Raw genomic sequence first — 21979 nt, forward strand, 5'->3', positions numbered from 1 at the left:
CCCATATTGTTCTGAGTCTCTGTCTTTCTGTATATATATTTTAAGATTTTATTTATTTATTCATGAAAGAGAGAGAGCGAGAGAGAGAGGCAGAGACATAGGCAGAGGGAGAAGCAGGCCCCATGCAGGGAGCCCGAAGTGAGACTCAATCCTGGGGCTCTAAGATCAGGCCCTGGGCCGAAGGCAGATGCTAAACTGCTGAGCCACCCAGGGATTCCCCTATCTTCCCATATTTTTAACCGCAGTATGCTTGGAGCCTTTAAGACATCTTCTCATGATCCTGGTACCCATCACCTGATCCTAGATAACTTCTCAAGCTCAAAATTTATCCTGCCTCCTTTATCCATCTGTTGTCAAAATATACCTTTCTATAATTCTCTCCAGTTGATTGCATTAACTAATTTTTGTCTGTGTAGTTAATGATTAATGCTGATAGGCATAAAGAGAATGTCCTAGAAATAAGAGTACTTGGATTTCCTGTGTGGGTGGTAGTTTTGCAAGACTGTATCCTTGAAAGAGAATGAAAAATGGAATAAGACATCCTGGATTTAGTTCTGCTTCCGCCATTTCTAAATTTGTGTAGTTACAGGCATAGTATTCAACTATCCAACCATCTTGAGCTGGAGTTTTCATTAGAAGAATGAGGACAGCAATACCTACAACACATGGTTTTTGCAAAGATTTAATGGGATAATGGATTTGGATATAAATCCATCCTAACAAGTCTCCCCCATAATGTCAAGCTAATATCTTTGCCAGTTTTATTTTATTCCTTTGTGAAAGCATTGATGTCAGCTCAAGGGCTGTTTTCTGCAGAAAAATTCAGATGTCCTTTAACACTGTCAGAATGTTATTTGTTAGTCTGAAGATAAAAGGATGACAGTACGAGCAACATAATGGCATGTTAAAAGTCTTTGTCAGGGCAGAGAACAAACAAGAACTTCTATTTGTGAGCTGTGTTGTAGGAGTTAATTTGCTTTAAGTTTTGTAAATTTACACCATGTAATTATGCAGTTTGCAAACAAGGTCTTTTGTGCTTTAAAAGCAGAAAATTTTAGATCTGAGGTTAATGTTACTGCCTGATAAAGGGCTTGTAAAGATCATAGAGACAGGCTGCATAAAACCTTCCTTTAGATATTCCATCAAGTCATGGGTCATAAGACTTACAAAGAAGAGAGAGAAGAGTGTATATTTGGAGCCATCTTCCTATTTCCAAGGCACGGAGGTGCCACTCAAAAACACTGTCTATAAATAGACAAGTGACCGAATCATAGGTCTTCTCAAAATGCAAAATGTTCTTCTCAGGGGTTCAGTTAGGCCCAGGAAAACAGTAAGAGCAGCTACCTTCCCACGTCTGAATAGCTCATATTTTTAAAAAATGTATTTTCTTAATTATTTCATGCAGCCAAAATCTCTAGGACTCTTTTCCAAATATACCAGTAATCATGGGGAACTTGTTTCATTGCACACAACGCTGCAGCCATGATTTGGGATAGTGTATTCAAGATGACCTATAGCCTCTAGGATCTCATCCACGTGGGTTAATTCAAGTCAGAATACCCTCTGACAGGTGCAACAAAGGCATTTTGGGGAAGGACATGGCTGTACCGTGTTGACTGATTTTTTTTTTTTTTTTGACGTAAATTTCAAAGGTTACACATAAAGACCAGAGTATTTTTTAATGAAAGCTCTAGTATGCTACTGTGGGGCACCTGGGTAGCTAGGTAAATAAATAAAATGTTTAATAATAAAAAAAAGAAATAGTATTCTAACGTATCAGGTCTACGAAACCACACTTATTTGTACCTCCTTCATTATAAAGCTGCTACTTATTTGAGCACTGGTTTGAAAATTTTTTTTGAGTAAAGGAATGTGACATTTAGCATTTTATCTCCAGATCCCAGGAAAGTGCCTATTACAGTCTTTCTTTCTTTCTTTCTTTCTTTCTTTCTTTCTTTCTTTCTTTCTTTCTTCTTTCTTTCTTTCTTTCTTTCTTTCTTTCTTTCTTTCTTTCTTTCTTTCTTTTTTAAGATTCTATTTACTTATTCACGAGAGGGACAAAGAGAGAGGCAGAGACACAGGCAGAGGGAGAAGCAGGCTCCTCGCAGGAAGCCAGACGATAATTTTCTTTTTTCTGGTGTTCTTGTCTGGCTTTGGCATTAGGATAATACTGGCCTTGTAAAAGGTCCCGACGTGGGACTTGAATTCGGACTCCAGGATCACGCCCTGGGCTGAAGGCAGACGCTAAACCGCTGAGCCACCCAGGGTTCTCCACAGCCACTTTCTTAAAATGAATTTCTTAGGAGTAAATGTTATGTAATTCTAAAGCAGGTAATAAATAGTCTTTACTATTGTATTTCTAAAAAATCATTTTAATTCACCTTTCTCTAAATCTCCAAATCTCCAAAGAAGACTTTGAGAGGACCTGCTGGAGCTGCATACAGTATGTCAGGTGCTGATACCCCATATATTTAGTTCCACATGTAAAGACTGTGGTAGAGTAAAAGAAATCCTAGAGCTAAAAATGAGTTCGTATTCTGATATCTTAGTTGATCTCTCTGATCCTCAACTTTCTCATCTGTAAAATGGGGTAGCAAATTCACAAGAAATGTGATAATTTACAAAGTACATAGCAGATGCTCAAGGGACGGTAATAGGTTCAGTGAGCTTAACTCAGGCAAACTAAATGTGTGTTCCACAAGAAAACATTTAAAATATCTTTAAAATATCTTTAAATGATAAAAAAAATCTTTAAAATGAAAAAAATATATTTTTGATTGTATAATGTACTTTACATACATATACGTGTATAGAATTGCATAAACCAGGAGTTGTCATATTTTTGTGTAAAGAGCCAGACAGTAAATATTTTAGGTTTTGTGGGACATATGGTCTCTGTTGCAATATTCAGCTCTGCTACTGTAGTGCTAAAGCAGCCCTAAATAATACATCAACAAATGAGCATGGCTATGTTGTAATAAAACTTTATTTATGGATGCTGAAATATGAATTCTATAGAATTTTCATGTCATAAAATATTATTCTTCTCATTTCCCCCCCAGTCTTTTAGAAACGTAAAAAACATTCTTAGCTTACAGGCCATAAAAACAACAAGAAACCAAACAACAAAAACAAAGCCAACAGGCTGGATTTGTCCCATGGCCATAGTTTGCCAACTTCTGGTATAAACCAAGCCATGTATACTGAATTTATGGGTGGTTTAGGGAATTTTCAAGATTATGATTACTATACAGTTTTCTTCCTTATGTGCTAACTTAATAATTCAACCGCCTTTTGAGAGGTGGATTAATGGTTATTATTAGTGTGTTTGAGCTGCATTAGCACTCAACCCTTATTTGATCTCATTTTCTCTACACCTACTCTCTTGCTGAACCCATCCAGTGTTCTGACCTGAAAATCACCTGCAAATTGATGACTCTCAAATTTATATCTTCAGCCTGAACTTTTTTCTTGAACCCTAGATTCATATTTCAAAAACCTTCTTCAACGTCTCCACCTGGATGTCTAAAGTTGATCTCAAGCTTAATGCGCCCAAAATTAAACTCATGATCTTCCTTCTAAAATTGTTTCTCTCATAGTCTTTCTATCCCAATTCATGGTAACTCCTCTTTCTATTTGTTCAGGCAAAAAACTGATTCATCCTGATTCTTTTCTTTCTCCTACAGCACACATTCAGTCTACCTGCAAATACTCTTGGCTCTATCTTCAAAATATATTTGAAATACAATCATTTCATTTCATCTCATGTTAATATTATTATCATCTATCACTTGAGTTATTGAAATAGGCCCCCAACTGTTCCCATATCCATGCTTCTAAACTTCAGTTCTCTACAGTCTATTCTTTTTTTTTTTTTAATTTTTTATTTATTTATGATAGTCACACAGAGAGAGAGAGAGAGAGAGAGGCAGAGACACAGGCAGAGGGAGAAGCAGGCTCCATGCACTGGGAGCCCGACATGGGATTCGATCCCGGGTCTCCAGGATCGCGCCCTGGGCCAAAGGCAGGCGCTAAACTGCTGCGCCACCCAGGGATCCCTCTACAGTCTATTCTTAATATGAGATTCAGAGTAATCTGTTCCAATCTAAGTTAGATCTTGTCACTCCTAGTGTTCAAGACCATCTGAAATAGCTCAATTTCACTCAAGAGAAAATGCTAGAGTTCTTGCTTTGTCCAACATAATGCACTCACAGTCCTTATCTCCTCCACTCCCTCTCCCCCAACCTGCTGGCCTCATATTCCTCAGCTCTTGTCCAGCCCCATGGGTCTCCTTGTTGTTCTTCAGGCATGACAGTCACACCTGTCACACCTGTGTCTGTAATATTGTACTTAATGCTTCTCACATAGATTTTCACTCAAATGTTACTTTCTCAATGAGGCATTCCTGATTACTGATTGATTTCATCCAACATCCCACATCTCCATTCCCCACGCTTTGTTTTTTTTTCCCATGCTTTGTTACTTCATTTTTCTCAATCACATTATCACTATTTGACAAATACTGTACAACTTATCTACTTAAACCACCCTATTAGAATGTAGTCTTTATGAGGTCACAGATTTCCATCTGCCTCTTTTTCACTGTGGTTCTCCCTACTAAAGTAGAATAGTACCTGGTATAGTGGGACTTCAAAATGTATTTACTGAATAATTGAACATTTTAGTGCTGCAATTGTGGTAAATTTTTTTCTTTGTGCATGCCTATATTTCCTGTTTAAAAAGTAGAAACAAACGTCAGATCAAGAGACACAAATGTTAAGAGTTAGTCTTGGATAGGTCACCTTATATTTGTGTGAACTTGGGTAAGTTCAAAAGTCTATCATATGAATTTTTGTCTGTATGACTAAAACAAGATAAAGTGATATATATTAGAGTACCTGGATGGCTCAGTCAGTTAAGCATTTGCCTTCAGCTCAGGTCGTGACCCCAGGATCCTGGGATGGAGCCCCACATGAGGCTCCCTGCTCAGCGGAGAGCCTGCTTCTCCCTCTCCCTCACCCTCTGCCTCTGCCTCTCCCCCTGGCTTGTGGGCTCCCTCTCTCTCTCCTTCACTCTCTCTCTGTCAAATAAATAAAATAAATAAATATTTAAAAAACAAAATTATATCTTACATATGTGTATATATATGCAAGTGTATATTTATGTGTATACAAAGTATATATACATATATAATGAAGTAAAATGATAATCTATGACTGCCTCGCATGGATTATTTTGAGGATAAAATATAATAAGCATTTTTGAAAAAATATTTTGAACTATTAAATGCTATTCAACATGAGATCATTATAAAGAGGTTACTATATATATTTCTACTAATCATTTTAGGATAAGCAATAGATCCAATTATATTCACATGTTTATTTCTGTTCCATGGACTATATAAGCTGAACTTAATGAAGGACTCATTTTGAATCTCAACTCAATTTGATGGTATATTGATTTTTTTTCTTCAGCTATGGAAGAAGAAGGAGAAGTCTTGAAAAATTTCAATTTTACCATCAATATCAATACAGTACATCAGGTGACATAAGAAACAATGAAAAAGAAATGAATTGGAAAATATTTTATTAAGTTGAAGTCATTAATGAAACAATGTCAAGCAGCATTAAAAGCCAAATAATCTTCCTGTGCTGTGTTTAAAGAATATATGTGTCATATCCATGAAGAAGGTTGAGAAGGAATGAAGGGGTTCAAGGATGATTAGTGGAGTTGCAACTAGAAGATAGGGGATGAGGGAAACTTGGTCTCCTAACCAAGTTAGAAAGTTAGGGCAATGGAAATGAATCTGCCAAGAGATTGACAATGGGAATAACATAATACTACATGCTGGCTGGCTTAGGAAGTCTCAACAGGTTCTATTACTTAAAAGCCACAAACAATATTCCAATGCTTTCCACATCTATCATTCTGCGAGATAGCTCATTTTAAAATCAGTTTGTATAATAATCATCCAATGTACCTGCAAAATATTCTTGTGATAAACATAAAACATATGTTTACAAGGCATATATTGCAACTGAAAAAGTATATTCTATCTAACAATAAACCTCTAATAGATTGAATATAAAAATCCCTTCTGGGCAGCCCAGGTGGCTCAGTGGTTTAGCACTGCCTTCAGCCCAGGGTGTGATCCTGGGGTCCCGGGATCAAGTCCCATGTCTGGCTTCCTGCATGGAGCCTGCTTCTCCCTCTTCTTGTGTCTCTGCCTCTCTATCTTTCTGTGTCTCTCATGAATAAATGAATAAAATCTTTAAAAAAAATCCCTTCCAACCACTGGGAAATAAGCCATCCATCTGAGAAACTCTGGTGTACACAGAAAGAAGGCTTAGGCCCCAAAACTATTCCCAACAAGTTTTTACCACTAAACAATGTTCAAATCATTCCTTGGAAATCAGAATTTAAATAAATAACTGGCAAAAAAAGTCAATAATTGGTAATGTGGAGGGCGAGAAAATTAAGGCCATTCCACTTTAAGTTCAGCTTTAGCACAAGTCCAGCCATCCCAGGCCCCGGTGAATAAGAGCTGAACCTCACCTTACTTCAGTTACAGGAAAAAAAAACAAGTTTACAGCTTAATGTCCTAGAAAGCCCCACATTAGAATAAAAACTGAGCCCAAGCCAAGGGCAGGAAGCCCCTATTAGAATGAGAACAGAGCTCAATGCCCTTGAAGGCCCCTATCAGAATGTAAACAGAACTTGAGGGATTCCTCCCCCCCCCCCCAGGTCCCCGAGACCAGCCCATACAACTCAGTTGAAAGCCCCCTCGGGGTCCAAGTCCCTGCTCCGTTGTGTGGGGTACACTTGGGCCCAAGCTCCAGCTCGTAAATCAACCCTCGTGTGTTTGCATCGGGGTCGGCTCCTCGGGGTTTCTCAGATTCGCGATCTTGGGCACAACAGGTAAAACCTAATTGTTTAAAATCCATCGTTACTAAAGTATGCATTAATTTGTGTGTGTGAACTGAACACAATTCAAAGCTAAAACTATCTCTAACCCTGTAGAGATTTGACTATCTCTAGTCAAATATGTTTGTATCTAGGCTGGAGAAGAAATCCTGCAATTTCACTCCAAATAATGAGATATTTCAAACATCTCATTGTGCCACAATACTTATTAAGGAGGATGGTAAGTACTGGACTATATCAGGACATTTTAATGCTAGTTTAAAATACGTTTATTGGGATCCCTGGGTGGCCAGCGGTTTGGCGCCTGCCTTTGGCCCAGGGCACGATCCTGGAGACCCGGGATCGAATCCCACGTCGGGCTCCCGGTGCATGGAGCCTGCTTCTCCCTCTCTCTCTCTCTGTGACTATCATAAAATATATATATATATATATATATGTATATATATATATATATTTTATCTCTCTCTCTCTCGAGAGAGAGAGTCATTGCAAAAAAAAAAGGGCTTGCTAATTACCCAAAGTTCCTCCAAAATATTTTTTAATATTTTATTTATTTATTCATGAGAGACACAGAGAGAGAGAGAGAGAGGCAGAGACACAGGCAGAGGAAGAAGCAGGCTCCATGTAGGGAGCCCGAGGTGGGACTAGATCCCAAGTCTCCAGGATCAGGCCCTGGGTGGAAGGCGCGCTAAACCGCTGAGCCACCCAGGCTGCCCTCCTCCAAATTTTGATCAAATTATACAACACTATTACCTCTGTTAAAGAGTAAAGCAAGTCCGAAAGCCTAAACAAGCTATTATATATAGAATATACAGAAGATAATGATAGATATACCAATTGCATATTAGTTACTCTTTGGTTTTGAAACATCTTGTATTAATATAAGCTATGACAAAGCAACATTAGTATGATGCATTTGAAAATTAGGTTCAGAGAGTAAGTTAAATGACAGCAGGGTTTGTGCCTGATTTTGCCCATGACTGAGTGCTTAGGTGTGTGGTAGGTGCTCAGAAAATATTTGCCTAATAAATGAATAATTTTTACAACCATCTTATCTTTGACCAATTACCTTAGTCCTCAGGTGCATCATGTACTTCTCATTCATTAAAAACATCGTATGTAATAGCAATTTGTATTAGCCATGCCTTTTATTTTCTTTATTCTGATTCTTTAACATCTGGGACTTTGTTGACCTTGAATGGACTGACCCTCCTAGAGTCCGTTTATTTCTGGAAATAGTAAGCAACCTACCAGGGAGCATTCCTGTCAAGTGTAAACCAACCAATACAGAGCCCACAGCCCAGTGACCTCTTCTACAGTGCTCTCACACTTTTATAGGGCTTTCCAGGGGCCAAATATCCACTTACCCTAACCACCCAGAGCTAGGTACCAGATGACAAGGGACAGTCCCTATATACTAGAGCCTGATGAAAACATTAAAATAGTTAATCCTAGTCCTGCTCACCCTGAAGTGCCTGTTCTGTCCCATGGAAATCACAACAGAGGCTCTTGTACTAACACACTGCCTCATTCCCTCTGCCTCCTGTCTTTCCCCAAGTGGCCCCCCTATGTTGTGCCTGTTTCTAGGGATCTGTGAGTTCTGACAGTCATTTTCATCATACCTGATTAAAACAAATCTCTGTGAGAAAAGGTTTCATTCAAATTGTGGGCAAATGAAACAGAACTCCACATTTGGAAAAACAAATGATCTCATGAAAACAATGGGCAAGTCCTCACCAATGAAGTTAGCAAAGATTTTAGGTTAGTCATTCTGAGTATAATTTGGTGCTAACTTTCTACTCTGGTAAGACATTTTGGTACCACTTAAATCAATACTGCAAAAAGTAACTTGTGACAGAAAAAAACAAAAACTAGCTAAAATGCCTAATGAAACAGAATGATGTCAATAATGTATATTAATTGATAACATACTGTATCTTCTATGGAAATGTATAATATATTTTCAAAGAAAAATATAAAAAATATAATTCTACATTTGCAACAAAATATTTATTTGCTTATTCGTATAACAAAGACTGGAAGGCTAAACACTGAAATGCTGAATGAGTACCCTATGTTGTGAGTTCATGGGTTCACGGGTGTTTTAAATACTTTGATATAAAAATTTTAAGTATTAAAAGATAGAGAAATTAAATTATGTACCTATAAATCTAGGTGTAACAAAAGCGAACATTTTACCATATTAGCTTCAGATCTCTTTTTTAAAAAATAAAACATTATAAATACAGCTAAAATACCCTCTTCCTTAACTCCCTCCCTATAATCTACCCATAGAGCAATTATCTTCCATATACTTTTTTTTTTTTTACAGTTTCAATGGCAAATAAATATTACTTTGGAATTAGGAAAACCAAATTAAATTTGTCTGGTGTGGAATTGTAATACCTCTTCATACTGAACTAATGTTAATATGCATCACTATTTTATTTTTTAAAGATTTTATTTATTTATTCATGAGAGGCACAGAGAGATAGAGAAGCAGAGACACAGGCAGAGGGAGAAGCAGGCTCCATGCAGGGAGCCCGATGTGGGACTGGATCCCTGATCCCGGGATCAGGCCCTGAGCTGACGGCAGGCGCTAAACCACTAAGCCCCCCAGGCGTCCCACCCAGATGGCTTTTAAAGCATCAAACCAGAAAATAACTTCAATATCCTGAGCCAATTAGGACTCCTGCCCCAGGGATTTACCGGTTAGGTGAACCAAAAAGTCCTGGCATCAGGAAGTTCCATTCTGGGGTAATGACTTTGTTAACTTGAAATAATTTCACTGTAGTTCCTTTAGTAATAAATAGTGGGACATTAACATTTTAAACAACTGAATGCCAAGCTGTAATCACTCCCAAGAAATTTTAATCAAAAAATAAATTTGACCATTCTCTAACATTACAATTATATGGACAAAACTAGTTGTTTTATTAAGTTTGCTTAGACAAAATAAATTGTCCAGGATCTCCAAATTCTAATTTGAATTTTAAAAGCACCCTTAAATATAACCTCACCTTAAACAAAACGCTCCCCCTATAGGGTAATGTTGCATTCCTTTGGTGCTTAATAGCAGAAGTTCTACGTGTGAAATAAACCCAATTGATGATTGGAAATGTAAATTGACCCCTGTGGTCTCAACAAAACGGGAGCCAAGAATATCCTTCATTAGAGTGCAGCAGTTATCCTCCAAGCGCACGGGCTCTGTGCCTGGGTTGACAAAGCTTTCTGGTTTTCCTGAAGGGTTGGCCAGGAGAGGGCCACTTTTAAAAGAGAAGCAAAAAGTTTATTGCTTTTGACTTCACAAACTGCACCTCTTATTTAATTTAAAATATTTCTACCACCATCCATTCCAGTTACCCCTCACAATCAGTTCTTTTAATCCCAAACCCAGCGAGAGCTAATTTAACCAATTAGACTTCTAGATGTGCTCGGTAGTTCCAAACGCAGCTGGCATTCCATTCCTTCAATCCACCATTCTTGTTATTCAGCCCTTCGGTATTATAATATATTTGTCATTCATCCTGTGCATATATGCTCTTTTACAGCCATTATCTATGTTATTCATCTCAGAATCCCTAAGGCTTTCTAACGAATTAAAGTACCAAGTAGATAATTAATGAACAGACGCTATAAGACATAAATGTAGACTTAAAGGTGATATAAGGCATAAAGGAAGTTGTCAGATTATGAAAAAACTTAGTTCTTTTATTTTACCATTTATCTCAATATTTTACCTTCTAATGATTTATACTAAGGATGGGCAAAGATTTAGTTCCAAGACATTCATTTCTATGTTGCTTATGGCATATTTAAAATGGCCTACAATTCTAGTAATTAGAGTTTGAATAGTTTTGAGTAATCTACATAATCTAATCTAATACAGTCATAATTAATGAAGTATAAATATAATTTCTGAATGAGAAAATGTTCAAGGTATATAAGTTGTTTTTCTTTTTTCTATCTAGAGATTAGAATAATATATATAAAATGTTCACGGCAATTATTATTGGTATTAAAGCTGCAGTTATTTCTCATTGCCTTTTTTTTTTTTAAGATTTTATTTATTTATTCATGAGAGACACACACAGAGAGAGGCAGAGACACAGGCAGAGGGAGAAGCAGGCTCACGCAGGGAGCCCGATGTGGGACTTGATCCGGGGACCCCAGGATCACGCCCTGGGCCGAAGGCAGAGGTTCAACCACTGGGCCACCCAGGGGTCCCTCATTGTCTTTTTAAAAATATTTTTTATTTCAAATTCCCACATGGCCATTCATTTTATGATAAAATATGAATTATTAAAATGATCAAATAAAATGGTTTAGTGATTAAAGTGATTATTTTTAGCCAGTAGCTCGAGTGTGCATTAAATGCACAAATTCTTTATCTAGAAAGCTTTATTCTTTGAGAGAAATACAATTATATTTTTCCGTTTCAAAATAATAGTGTTTAGCATTGGTCATTTGTTGACATACTCATTGAAGGAAGTAAAGAAATTTGCAAGTCCCTAATTACACAGTCATATTTTCCAGAAAATTGTCCTACTTTCCCCTGTTATTTCCTATTATAATATTAATTGTGAATTCAATTGAAATAGCAATGAATTCTTTCTATCTCTGCTTAACTATGAAAGAAACGCCAAAAAAAGTTTCAAAATATCAGTGTTGAGCCGACTCCTTCTGGTGGTAAATCAGTACCTCCCGCTCGTGTAAAGGCAAGTGGCAGCTTACCCCTTCTCCTAGACAAATTGAAATGATGAAGATCTCTCCCTGATAAAGGAAAAAGTGAGTTGTTGTCCTACCAAATCAGCAAATGGCAGCGGATGCTTCCTGTGAAACCAGCCTTTTGTTTTAAGGAATGCAGCTCATCTAGTGTCTTTGCTTGGATAAGAATCTCGGCAGGTAACCCTAACCCCCCCCCCCCCCCAAAGGCCTTCACCTGCACTGCAGCACCTGGCAAGGCCCCACAGCCCAAGCTCCCGGCGGGCGGGCGCTGCCCGGCGCGGGCCACCGGCCACCACTCCCGTTGCTTTTGAACTTTCATTGTGATGGTTCCTCAGGGACATTTCTTTTTTCTGCTCTTTCATAGAATGTTTAAATATTCCATTCTATATCCTTACAAATGACATTCTAGAAGATCCCCATAAGATTTTCTTTGCCAAAAACAGAGAAATAAGATGTTTTTTCATTCCACTAATGTTCAAGATATGACTCCTCAAGCTATTCTCAAATTTTTGAAATCATTACTCCTATTATCTTGAGAGTTTTTTTTCTGCCTGCACTTATGAAAAATCATAGGATACCGTAGCCTTCTACACACTGTAAGTTCATTATGGATTCTTATAACATCCACCGAGATAATTCACTGATGTCCGAGAAATCAATAAACACCCTTTAAACTGAATTGGAACTAGAAGCATTTTCAGCCCTGGAAAAATTTAAGCTGTAAATAAATATGACACAGTGAACAATGTGGTTTTTCACATCTAGCCCCCACAATCCCTGCACCAGAACTTTTCCTTGGGGTCCCCATTTCAAACAAAAGCAATTACCATCCACCCACTTGTTTGCATCAGAAAACTCACAGTCATCGTTGACTCCTTTCCTCTCTGAATGTAAAGCTTTTTTTTTTTTTTTTTTAGATTTTATTTATTTATTTAAGAGAGCGACAGAGCATAAGCAGAGGGAGAAGTACAGGGAGAAGCAGGCTCCCTTCCTGTTGGAGCAGGAGCCCCAGGCAGGACTCAATCCCAGGATCCTGAGATCACGACCTGAGCTGGAGGCAGACACTTCACCCACTGAGCCACCCCGGGTACCCCCGAACTTAAAGCTTTTAAATGATCCACCTCCGAATTATTCCTGGACTTTGTGTACATCTCTCTATTCTCACTACTATACCAGTTTAGGCCATCGACAGCATTGAGCCTTGTTCTCCACCACTGACACCTTGCAGCCTCCAACCTCATGCCCGCTCCAATTCTTCTACCAAATTAACAGCAGACAGATCTCTCAAAATAAAATGAATTCACTTTCCACTTAGGTTCTTCAATGGCACCCGTGCCCTGTGAGATAAATTCTTCACTGCTGTGTAACTCTTCCAACCATATCGAATTTCTCACTTTCAGCTCCTGGAAAGCATCATGCTTTCTCTTAGTTCTCTACAGTGACAGACTTTAATCTTTCTGTCAGAAAAACTCCATTTTCCCACTAGTCTCCTTTTACCCTGGCTACCTTCAGCTCATCATTCAGGTCTCTGCGTAGAAATCACTTCACTCAGAAGAGTGCTCTGACCTCCTAAAACTATTTTCCGAAGGCTTCCTCTGTGTCCAGCTGTACATTCTTCCAGCCTGCACCCTACTTTTCAACTGTATCCTACCTGCTTATTTACTTGCCTTTACTTACCTCTACGGGGTAACAGGAATGAGAACAGGAGTATGACTTTATGTTCAACATTTGTTAAAAGGAGGGGGATTCATTCAAGATTTCACAGCAAAAATTATTCATATACATTTCATTACAACTTCAATTTATTGTCAGATGATTAGAACTACCTGATTTTCTTCCAGCCCAGGCTTGCTTAAACTCCTTACCCCTATCTTGAGTACCTTACATAATGTCATCATTCCAAAGACATCACACTTCTTTTATGTTGTTCCAATTTTTTCCCCTCTCCTTTCAGAGGCTGAGATTTTTCTGCCTTCTGTACAAATACAAATACAAATACAAATCCATTTCTCTCTCACAAGCAAGGTTCCTGTTTTATAGCTGACTCCTTCCAATGCCCAAGCAGCAAGGATGTTAAACTTAATAACAGACTTCTAGAACCCTTCTTCATAATGGCCTTTGTTGGAGAAGCCCTCTCTTTCCTGTATCCCTTCCATAAATGCACCCATGTGACTAGAAAGCATTGTTGCAGGCGAAAAACCCTCACTTGCTCAGCACCAGGTTGAAGCAGCTGTACAGCCTTCCATTATTACCATAGTTTCTGAAGACGAAACTCATGTGGCTTTCCTTTTCCCAAACGTCTCTATTCTCTGCCATGTACTCAAGCCCTCTCCTTTCCTTGCCCCTCAGAGCATACTTAATACTAATGGGTCTGAAAGGAAAGTTTAAAACAGTATAATTTTTCAAGAGTCAGAATTTCTTGAGGCCCTACTAAGTCTTAGGCGAGGAGCCTGGCAAGTCTTGGTAATATGAAAAGGAAAAGATAAGCTTCCTAAAACTCTCCCTTGTTGGAGGCTGGGCCTGGGGCAAGTCTTGGTAATATGAAAAGGAAAAGATAAGCTTCCTAAAACTCTCCCTTGTTGGAGGCTGGGCCTGGGGTCCAGGCAGATTCACAAACAGATCATTGCAAAGCACTGTGGCATTTAAATCCAAGGTTTGAGCAATTCTACAGAAGCGTTGGCAATGGAGTGATTGATTTGGTTGGGAAAAATTAGGAAAGGGAACTGTGAGAAGTAGGAAGGCTTCTAAAAGGACAGAACACAACTATGTGCTCTGGAAAGATGTGTGATTAAATAGATTCCTTATTTTTTTCATTTCCTTCTGTTGTCAGATAAAAACAAAAACAAGACTAATGAATTTTCTGCATTTGCCTGTAGGTTGAAATATCATTTCATAAATTTCCCCTGTTTCAACAGACACCTCACCACTAAGCTGCCCTGGGGGAGGGAAGTACAGGACGCAACTCTGGATGAGTGTGAGTGTGAGCACCAGTAAGGCAGCCCAAGCCGGCCCCGGGGCCTCTCTGATGCTGGCTGAGCACCTAGAAAAGGCAAATGTGTTATCACAAAGAAGCCCTTCAGCTGGTTTGTTTGAATTCTCTGCATCTAGAAAATTGGGTCCAGTAAAGAATACGACTTTAAAAAAAGATATCTCATTTGTAAACCATGAGGCAGAGCTTCATTTGATTAGATCCTCAGGTTTTCTGTGGGGTACTTAGGAGGAAGTCATCCTTCCCATTTTACAGATAAGCTGCTGCGCCTCCATAAAAGTCAAGGATTTACCAAAACTAGAGAAGTCTTGTAAAATCAGGGCTTGGGTTATCTAGCTACAAAGTCTGTGTCTATGTTCCTCATTTCTAGACGTGGCAAGATAGAAAGCTATCTATTTTGTCTCTAACACTACATTCACACACACACACACACATATAAAATTCATATTTATAGTCACTTAACAATGAACCTAATTCTTTTTAATATAACCAAACACTGGCTTTTCTCATAGGTCATAATGTCTGAAGCAATTTATTTGCTGGAAAATATTGGGTAATTAGACAAATTGTAAATTCATGTGTTAAATGTGCTTGAATCAATAAACATTATTTTTATTCATCTGTTCATTCATTCATTCAACCTCTTGTCTATTCTCCTGTGCACATACAGGAGAGCATTTGTGCCAGGTACTGGGCAAAGATATATGAACAAATCAAAGTCCTCACCCTTGAGGATCTCCTAACTAAGTAAAAGATATAAAGAAAAGCACATAGTTATAAATGCAATTTTAGGTACCTAGATAAAGTATCATAGGAGATGATTCAGCACAAAGGTAAAAGTTGAACAAGATTTTGAAGGCATTTTTCAGATGAATAAAGCATAAGGGTATTCTGGGCTGAAATAAGAGCATATATAAAGATACAAAACTGTTAGCCAAGTATGAGAAACATGGTATTTTGAATGCTAAACCCAAGAAATAAGAATTTTAAATATTTTCCATAAGATAAAATAAATTATTTAAGCCACTACTACTGCATTGAAACCCAAAATAGATCACATAGAGACAGCACATAGCTGCTGTTTAAATTGTTCAAACCAGTCAAATGAATTTCTTCCTTAATGAAGATTGCCTTAGGCATTTGCCTCCAGAGCTCCTGTCTCTTTCACAAATAACACGTTTACCTTTCTCTGCTTCTGTAGCAAAAAGCAGCTATCAATTTATTCCAAGAGCTAGATGTTGTAGTTTTAAAGACAAAATTAAAGGTGTTTCAAATTAGTTCTCACTACTTGGGGACAGATGTTCACATGGTAAGACCTCCAAGTTGTTGATAAAGACAGGTAACATTCAGAGTATAAAAAATAACACATAAAGATTACATTCAATTCAATCATATCTTCACTTTCTTTAAACTGACTTTCTAGAAATTTATTTCCATTAAATTTCTAGAGGAGTTGTTATTTGTAATGAAAATGATATTTTTGAAAAATAGAGCTACAGGGACATTTCTAAATTAAATAATTGTAGTTGTTTAATAGATTTTTTCCTACCATAGATTATTTCAGAGATAACCTTATCAAAATCTTGCCACATATTTTCTCTCCATTTTCAAAACCTTACATTATTTTGTCTCATGTGTAGCCAATGCCTTGATTAAAGTTTTATTTTGCATTTCATTTTAATAACGAAATAGTGTTATAAAGTGAATATTTATGATGAGCTCTAAGTTTTTCTTTAAGTCCTCATAATGACAAAATAACAAGGTGCCCAGGCATGTTAATGACTTCAATCCTACTTTTGTCATATTTTTTGTCCTTGCCACTCTTCCAGCCAAGACAAGGGATTGTGGAAGAAAAAAATATTGTGTATTGCAATTATTTTGAACTTACATTATTAGAAAGGGAGGAGGATTTAAAAACAATGAGAGTTATGGTAAGGGGAGGGATAAGATTACTTTGTTTGAATTTAGGTCATACTTGTTATTTAAAGTCATACTTTAGGTCATTTTATTTTATGAACCCATAAAATGTCATGTGAGCTATAATGTGTAACACAGCTGAACTTGATGTCAAATGGGGTTTAGAGTAAGGTGTGAATTTTTGATCCATGGTGTGGAATGGTCTGAGTGAAAAGATTAATATTCCTACTGAGATACATTTCAGAGATTTCTGGAAGAGTTGAATGCCCAAACTACTGGTTCCTGGATACACAGAAGCAGAGGAAGCTGGGAATCAGACTACCTTCACTCTTACTTGACCATAGCATAATGGTTTAATAGAAAAAAAAACATGTATATATTGGGGGAAGGAGATTATTAATATCTGTCTTAATTTTACCATTTTCACTTTGGCCAACAGGTGAGGGAACATGAGAATTTTATATTAATTCCATTACCTTTGTGGTTTTTTTCCACCTCCAGCTGTGCAAATTTTTCCACCTCCAGCTGTGCAAATTTGATTGGGATCAGCCTCAAATACTCACAGAGCATGTTATGCTAATGGTGGATTTCTTAGGCCCAACAAGCAGGAACAGAGGCTCTTATCTCCTTAGCATTTCCTGCTTGCTTGTGGTTAGTGAACATGTGCTGGTCATTCTTTCTGCTCTCAAGTCTGTGTGTGTTTTAATTTCCTCTGACTGGGTTCCTAGATAAGATTGTATCTTCTCTGGAATCTTGCTATCAGAATGGGTACACTAGATCTGCCTGGCTCTATTAAGTGATCTTTGTTTCTCATTTAGCTTTTTTTATTATTGTTGTTGTTGTTGTTTGTATATTCCTGACAGGAAATAATTAGCTAAGATATAAAGGGGGGTGGTAAGTTTAGATATGAGAACTTCACTATGGCTTCTATTTCCAAAAACATGGGAGACTAGATGTCCAGAGAAACCACATTGACCTAGTCCAATAGCAAGAAAACACCTGCTACCTATTAAAAAAAGATTGATGAATTTTATTTTAAAGATTTTATTTATTCATGAGAGACACAGAGAGAAGCAGAGACACAGTCAGAGGGAGAAGCAGGCTCCCTGCAGGGAGCCCGATGGGGGACTTGATCCCGGTCTCCAAGATCATGGCCTGGGCCAATTGCAGTTGCTAAACTGCTGAGCCCTCCAGGTGTCCCAAATTTGACTATATTTTTAAAAACCCTTCAATTAATCAAACTTAAGGTGACTAAAATCACAAGCCATAAACTGGGTGAAAATATTTTCAATATCTATAAATAACAAAGAATGTAGACGGAATAAACAAAGAATACCTTAAAATCAATAAAAGATCAAAAATTTAAAAATTAACAAGATTATAAGCAAGCTTTTAAGAAGAAATATTGATGGCCAACAAATAATTGATGCTCAACCTCATTAACAAAATGACTACATGGAAAATTGATACATAAATATCAATTGCATTTTTACACAGTACTGATAATCAGCAAAATATAAAAACATTTCCATGTTACACTATTTTAAAGCCTGAAAATACCAGTGTTGGTGACGGTGTTGGATCAATGGGAACTTTGTGGGCAGTAATCCACTGGTGAGACAACTTTGGAGAAACACAAAGATTTATCTGATTAAAAAAAATTGAACTTGCTCAGTAGTTTCACCCCTAAGACCATACCATAGATTAGTGCTTTTAAAACCTTAATAGCCACAGAACAATATAATAAGATGTAGATTCTGATCCAGTGGCTCTAAGGTGAGGTATTTGTAATAAGCTCTAGGTGATGCTGCTATTGCAGGTCCACGGACCACACACTTTCAGTAGCAAGCCCCAGAGAATCTCGGCTACCTGTACAACAGGAGTTTTGTAAAAGAATGTTCATAGCAGCACTATTTGCAATAAGAGACAATTGAAGACAATCCAAATATCCATATTTGGTAGCAGGAATAAACACTTAATGATACAGTTATACCAAAAAACACTAGACAGCTATGAAAATGAACTATAGGGATAAATATTAGAAACATCATATTGAGCTAAAATGTATGTTCCAGAAGAATACTTACAAAATACTTCCAGTTATGAAAAAGATCAAAAACAAGCAAATAAACATGTATGTGGTAAAAACTGGCACGGGTTGAAGGAAAAGACTATCACAAAATTGAGGATAGCATTCAACTCCAACAGCAAGACCTTCAAGACAATGCAGTTAAGAAAAGGCACAAATGGACACCTGGGTGTCTCAATCGGTTAAGCATCCAACTCTTGGTTTCGGCTCAGGTCATGATCTCAGGGTCATGGGACTGAGCCCCACACTGGGCTCTGTGATCAGCACCAAGTCTGCTTCTCCCTCTCCCTTCCCCTTTCATTCTCTCTCTCTCTCTCTCTCAAATATATAAATAAATAAATGAAATCTAAAAAAAAAAGAAAAAAGAAAAGGCACAAGGTGCTTTTAAGGTGCAATCAGTACCTAGTTTTTATTTTTATTATTTTTTTAAAAGATTTTATTTATTTATTCATGAGAGACACAGATTGAGGCACAGACGCAGGCAGAGGGAGAAGCAGGCTCCATGCAGGGAGCCCGATGTGGGACTCGATCCCGGGTCTCCAGGATCAGGCCCTGGGCTGAAGGCGGTGCTAAACCATTGAGCCACTCAGGCTGCCCTAGTTTTTTAAATAGCATGTTGGGTACAAGGATGTTTAGTTTGTTTTTTTCTTCAAACTGCTCTTTAGCATGCTAAGGCTGGTATTCACAATAAAAACAAGTCCTCTATACTATATCCCTAATAAAATGTAAATTGATATAATGTAAATGTCAAACTAAAGAGGAAAAGAGGGTCAGCAAAATTTAAAAAAAGTGAGTATCAAAATGCATGGACTGAGGTACCTGGGTAGCTCAGTAGGTTGCCTGCTTTCTGCTCAGGTCATGACCCCAGGGTCCTGGGATCGATTCCCACATTGGGCACCCTACTCAGTGCAGTCTGCTTGTCCCTCTCCTCTGCTCCTCTCCCTCACTTGTGCTCCCTCTCTCAAATTCATAAAATTTTAAAAACATAACAAAATGCATGGTCTATATATGATTGATAAAATTTGAAGGCAAAACATAACAAGAGAATTCAGAAAAGGCAATTCTGCCAAAGTGGTATGATCAAATTTACAGGTCTCTGACATTCTAATTGGATCTAAAAAATAGATTTTAAATATACAGAGGAGTGCATTGTTCACAGCATATCCCTTAAATATCTTCTATTAAGACTTTCAGTAGAACCCACAAATTATATATGTCAACAGTACTCCTGTAGTAAGAGTTTAAATTGCAATGATGATTTTGCTGATTAAGGTCTTTTATGTAAGTTCTGGAAACTTGGTGAACAGAGACAGAGTGTATATTGTTGAAATTAAAGAGTGCTCTTCCCATACTCTCATCCAAATAAAAGTACACCTCATCTCCTCATAGAGCAGGGCCCAAGGACAACCGATAAGAGATTTCTTTAGGAAAGTGTCCTAGTTACTCCCCAGCACTGAACCAACATTTCACTGTAAATCTCCCAACACAGATTATAGCAGAGATAATATTAACCTAAAAAAACTGTGCCAAGCAGGCATGACCAACCATACCCAAGACTAAAGGAACCTTTAGCAGTGACCCAGCAGAGTGTCAAATTTAAAGCAACAGGACTCCTGGTGGGTAAGCCAGAATGACCTCACTGCAATACGTGCCCTTGGCACCCGAAAGGTTTACCCTCTGCAGAGAATTGTTGACACCAAATTTTGCATGTTGGAGAATGTTTTCCAAAAGGATGATTTTTTATTCTATTTTCATAGTTAATTTGATGTCTGTCCTGACAACTGTTGGATAGCAAGGGTTTTGCATTTTAAGGCCAATTCTGACTTTATAAGGCTATGATCAATGACATCTTTTGTAGGTAAACAAAGTCATGTAGATGCTGGCTTAATAGAGGGTAGAGACCAGGATCTCAGCTTCTGTCTTGTCCAAAAGGAACTGAAAAATTGCCATTTAAAAAGATACAGCTGTTTCAGCAAATATCCATATTGCTGCAAGAAATTACTAGTTTCTGGGGGGATTTTTGAGCTATGTGTAGAGTTGCCAAATGCTAAAATATAGGATGTCAAATGTATCCGTGTAAATATGTACCAAGTATCCAATATTACACAGGACGCCCCTAACATTAAACTGTTATTTGTTGTTTATCTGACATTTAAATTCGACAGGAAGTCACATTTTGGAGGAGAGGGGGCTGGAGTTTCTTCTGTATGGAGTAATCATAAAGCTTAATGATTTGATTTTAGAATGAAGGGGCTCAGTGTTGGAAGAACCTGTGCAATAGATATTTCCGGGTCCAGAGAGCAACATGAAGGTTAACCAGAGAACATAAAAATGAGCCTGAACAATTTCTACTAGATTTTAGCGTTTCTCAAGCCTTAACACGCCCCAGTATCACCAGAGAGCTTGTCAGAATGTAGATTCTGTTAGAGTGGGATCTTAGATTAGGGCTGTCATAGCAGAGCCCCAGGGACAGGGGAGGGGGGGGCTTAGAAGCAACAGACATTTACTTCTCACCGTTGTGGAGGCTTGGAGTCTGAGATCAGGGTGCCAGCAGGGTCTGGCTCGAGTAAGAACCCTCTTTCAGGTCTCAGACTGCTAATTTCTTGTGGTATCTTCGCATGACAGACTTTAGAAAGCCTGAAAGCTCTCCAGGTTCCCGATTCAAGGCACTGATCTCAGCCATGAGAGCTCCGTCCTCACGACCCAGGTATCTTCCCCAAGGCTCCACCTCCCAATATCATCATTTTGGGAGGCCAGGATTTCTACATATGGATTTTGAGGATACACCAACATTCAGTTCCATAAAAGTGGGTCTAGAATGAAGACTGGAACTGCATTATTGACAGGCACGGGGTGTTTGGCGCCCGTGGAGCAGAGAGGGGCTGCTGCAGTGCTTCTCAGCTTCAGTGCCCATTGGAAGCAGCTGGAGGCTTTTTATTTTATTTTTTTTAATTTTTATTTATTTATGATAGAGAGAGAGAGAGAGAGAGGCAGAGACACAGGCAGAGGAAGAAGCAGGCTCCATGCACTGGGAGCCAGATGTGGGAATCGATCCCTGGTCTCCAGGATCGCGCCCTGGAGGCAGGTGCCAAACCGCTGTGCCACCCAGGGATCCCTGGAGGCTTTTTAAACACAGATTCCTGGGCACTGGCCTCAGAGTTTGTTTCTGAATTGCCAGGTGACGCTCATTTGGCTGGTTGGGCCCACACTGCCAGAACCACAGGACTGAGTTTGCCGGTACAGCTGATCTCCATATCTCTAAGCTAGTTGTGCACTACATTGACCAAGTAAAACTAATTACACATAATGAAAAGGAAATACCTTATTTT

General features: G+C 38.2%; 1 protein-coding gene and 1 long non-coding RNA gene across 6 annotated transcripts in view; one reads left to right on the top strand and one right to left on the bottom strand.

Annotated features, from left to right (window-relative positions):
- Positions 1 to 21979, bottom strand: part of GALNT13 (polypeptide N-acetylgalactosaminyltransferase 13) — a 537911-nt gene that overhangs the window by 107208 nt on the left and 408724 nt on the right. The gene's annotated exons all lie outside the window — the stretch shown is intronic.
- The window catches only part of LOC144304529 (uncharacterized), a 40506-nt gene continuing 25318 nt past the window's right edge, over positions 6792 to 21979 (top strand). The window contains exon 1 of the long non-coding RNA XR_013371481.1: positions 6792 to 6921. This is a non-coding gene — a long non-coding RNA (uncharacterized LOC144304529). The remainder of the gene's footprint in view (positions 6922 to 21979) is intronic.

This window comes from Canis aureus, chromosome 34 (genome assembly GCF_053574225.1).
Source record: "Canis aureus isolate CA01 chromosome 34, VMU_Caureus_v.1.0, whole genome shotgun sequence".
Taxonomy (NCBI): domain Eukaryota; kingdom Metazoa; phylum Chordata; class Mammalia; order Carnivora; family Canidae; genus Canis; species Canis aureus.